Source organism: Lampris incognitus, unplaced genomic scaffold (assembly GCF_029633865.1).
Source record: "Lampris incognitus isolate fLamInc1 unplaced genomic scaffold, fLamInc1.hap2 scaffold_38, whole genome shotgun sequence".
Taxonomy (NCBI): Eukaryota; Metazoa; Chordata; class Actinopteri; order Lampriformes; family Lampridae; genus Lampris; species Lampris incognitus.
In genome coordinates, this window is record NW_026611338.1 from 1,140,001 (window position 1) to 1,144,053 (window position 4,053).

General features: G+C 56.0%; 1 non-coding gene across 1 annotated transcript; it reads left to right on the top strand.

Moving 5' to 3' along the window:
- The first annotated feature begins 61 nt into the window (after positions 1-61).
- LOC130133544 (5.8S ribosomal RNA) lies at positions 62-215 on the top strand. The gene has a single exon (XR_008813635.1). It is a non-coding gene; the product is annotated as a 5.8S ribosomal RNA (ribosomal RNA).
- The last annotated feature ends 3,838 nt before the right edge of the window (positions 216-4,053 follow it).

The following is a 4,053-nucleotide window of genomic DNA, read 5'->3' on the forward strand; positions in this document are numbered from 1 at the left end:
GTTTTTTTCTCTTTGAAACATGCCCCGTCCAATGTGGACACTTGAATGTGAAGCGTACGACAACTCTTAGCGGTGGATCACTCGGCTCGTGCGTCGATGAAGAACGCAGCTAGCTGCGAGAGGTGATGTGAATTGCAGGACACATTGATCATCGACACTTCGAACGCACCTTGCGGCCCCGGGTTCCTCCCGGGGCCACGCCTGTCTGAGCGTCGCTTTGCCATCAATCGGGAAGGAAAGGGTAACTAACCTCTTCCACCCGCGGCTGGGGTGTCGCAAGCCTCCGCGCTTTCGTCCTCCCCAAGAGAAGACCGTGTCGGTTTCAGCGTAGCTCTCCCTCTATGCTCCGGGTCCCGCGTGAGTCGGGCGCGGCAGCCGGTGGACGCGACGGTGTTGGACCGCGTTACGTTTCCGTGAGCGACGAGAGAGCTGCTGTCGGTGCGCGCAAAAGAGCAAAGGCAGCTGCCGTGAGCTGTGCGCGCGTGCGCGCGCACGCACGCACGCCATCCACGATCGGACTACGACCTCAGATCAGACGAGACGACCCGCTGAATTTAAGCATATTACTAAGCGGAGGAAAAGAAACTAACGAGGATTCTCTTAGTAGCGGCGAGCGAAGAGGGAAGAGCCCAGCGCCGAATCCCCGCCCGCGGTGGGCGCGGGACATGTGGCGTATAGAAGAGCGCTTGCCCGGTGTCGGTCGGGGGCACAAGTCCTTCTGATCGAGGCTCGACCCGCGGACGGTGTGAGGCCGGTAAGGGCCCTCGCCGGGCCGGGGTGCGCTCTTCTCGGAGTCGGGTTGTTTGTGAATGCAGCCCAAAGCGGGTGGCAAATTCCATCTAAGGCTAAATACTTGCACGAGACCGATAGTGGACAAGTACCGTAAGGGAAAGTTGAAAAGAACTTTGAAGAGAGAGTTCAACAGGGCGTGAAACCGTTAAGAGGTAAACGGGTGGGGTCCGCGCTGTCCGCTCGGGGGACTCAACTCGGCGTGTTCAGGTACGGCGGCGCGGCGCGTGGGGCTCACTCCGCCCTGCCCTTTGGGGCGTCGGAGAGCCCCGCCCCTCCGCGTCCGGTCCGGCCCCCGCCGAGCGCACTTCCTCCGTGGCGGTGCGCCGCGACCGGCTCCGGGTCGGCAAGGAAGGGCTCGGGGGCGAAGGTGGCCGGCGGCTTCGGCCGCTCGCTTTACAGCGCCCCTCCGCCCGGATTTCGGCGATTCCCGGGGCCGCGGAACGAGTGCTCGCTACGCCTTCTCTCCGGGTCGGCTCGGCTCGGCTCTCTCCTCCTCCTCTCCGGGGGGTGGGGGAGGGTGTGTCGGTCGGCCCGCCGGGGGACGGGGCCCCCTCGCTCCCGGCGCGACTGTCAAGCGGGACGGACTGCCCTCAGTGCGTCCCGACCGCGTCGCGTCGCCAGGGCGGGGAGCGGCTCACGTGTCTAAGGGCGTCAGGGGTCGGCGGCGATGTCGGCTACCCACCCGACCCGTCTTGAAACACGGACCAAGGAGTGTGTAACGGGGGCAGTCCTATGCTGTTCTCTGCTGGTCAGCCTGCTGCACGCCCGTCACTTCCATCATCAGCTCTGCGTTGTGTTCTATTTTCGGTGGGGTCCCAGGTGTTATGGGGGGCCCTCAGTCTCTCATCATCATCATCATAATCAAGGAAGGAGGGGGGACACACAGGACTCTATTTGGCTCACCTTGCCATTTATTTTGGTTTCAAACCCTTCGACAACCGTCCAGTCCTCCAGCGGGAGCGGTGTTTCTTACGGACGTGAGGGTCGAAGTTCAACCACTGCCCGGACTCCACTCGTGTGCGTTAGAAGGAGAAACCGTCCACGGGACTCCGATGTAAGAAAGGATAAACAAGTATTTTATCCCACAGCTTGCAGTATCTTCTTACAGGGATACTCAAGGTTACGTTCTCCTCAACCCGCAAAACTGTCCCACGGTAAGAAACACGCGTGGCTCGGCTCGATTGCTGCTTGAGACTCCTCCCACAAAACAAAAATGGCCTCTCCCGCGTTCCCTCTTCCGTGTACCCACAAGACCTCTCTCTTAAAGCGACAGTACACGTATATGACGGTCGTTGGAAAACATACATAAAAGTAAATAATGACATAAAATAAAATGTAGTAAACACAAATAACAGCACACAGACAGGATTTGGTGATATTTCATACTCAAACAAAATAAAATAAAAACATTAATTTTAACCTGGTTACATTCACCCCTCCTGAAATTCACCAACATCCTGACAGCAGGATAAAAAGAGAAAGAGGAAAGGAAAAGCCCATCACTGACTACTGGCACAAGTGAAAAGAAGGACCTAGTCCTCCAGTCAACTTAGGAGCTACCTCGGTTACGAGGTTCAGAAAATAATGAGGTTGATCAAGTCTCAGTATTCCCCTAGATCAATGTGACGCCTGATACGCCACACCATGCACTTGGCCCAAAACAACCCTGTCTGATAGACACCTAATAACTCACATTAAACTAGTTTGAATGACTCCAACCTCCATCAAAGTTCAAACCCTCACACTCCGTAGAAATGGCATCTGAGCCATAGATTCTATTAACCTGTTCACTGACCTCACCACCCTCCCTGTGCGTGTCCTAACCCGACCATCGCTCTCTGCTTGTGTGCGTGAGACAGTGCGAGCTGCAACATCTGTATCGAGTGAGGGTGGTGCCCCTGTGTGCGAATCAGTGTGAGATATAACACCTACATCGAGTGAGTGTGATGCCTCTATGTGTGGTGCATGTGTGTTGTGTGGTGCGTGTGTGTTGGGTGGAGACTGAGCAGTGGCCCCCACAGGACTGACTACCAGACTAGACGGAATGAACTCTTCCGCTTCTGCCCACTCAGATCTAGGTGAGTCTCCAAGTGATGAGACTGCTAGCCCCACTGCATCCCCTGAGACCGTCAGGCCATCTGCACTGTCCTCCTCATTGGACCCTGCGCAGTCAAGCAACTGACTGGTTGTACTGGACTCCTCACCCTGATCTAACTCAGGGAGGGGCAAGAAGTTGACCTCCAACAAACGGTTCCTGTGCACCACCCTGGTGTGCCCCTCTGCATCCTGAATCTTGTAGACGTGGATATTGGGGTTGACACCGACAACCGTGTACACTCCGTTCTCCCATTTGTCCGCCAACTTTCTCTTCCCTCGCTCACTCTGGTTCGCAACCAAAACACGATCCCCGACAGACAGGACAGTGCCCTTGGCATGTCTGTTGTACTGTCGCGCCTGATGCTGCTGCTCAGCCGTGGAGTGCTTCTGAGCGATCTCCATTGCACTCCTTAGACAGGAAAGCAGAGACTGAGCATAAGAGTCATAATCAACAACGTGAGGGTCATGCAAAACCTGCCTGAACATAACATCCACCGGCAGTCTTGGGACACGCCCATACATCAGGAAGAAAGGCGCGTAACCCGTGGTCTCGTGAACAGTGGCATTGTACGCGAGCGTGAGAGAATGGATCTGCTGAGGCCACTGTTGCTTCTGCTGAAGCGGAAGGGAACGGAGCATATTCCCCATCGTGCGATTAAACCGCTCTGTCCCGCCATTACCCATAGGATGGTAGGCCGTCGTGTGGGACTTCGCTACACCCGCCAACCTGAGAAGCTCTGCAATCAGGTTGCTCTCAAAGTTTGTGCCCTGGTCAGAATGTATTCTCTCCGGAAACCCGTAAACACAGAATACATGATCCCAGAGTTTCTTGGCGACCTGCTTCGCTGTCTGATTGGCGCAGGGGAATGCGTGAGCAAGCTTAGTGAAGTGGTCAGTAACCACTAGGACATCGACCGACCGCTGCTTACTGTCCTCAGCGGACCAGAAATCCATACACACAAGCTGCATCGGTGCGGAGGTTTTAATGCTCTCCAGGGGCGCGCAAGCAGCTGGCTCTGGGGTCTTCCCAAACACACATCTCCGACAGCATCTGACATATGCTCTGATATCCCTCTCCATGTCAGGCCAATAAAAACGCTGCCTTGCAAGAGAGAGAGTACGGTCCTGGCCCTGATGACCAGCGTGATCGTGGATGCCAGACAG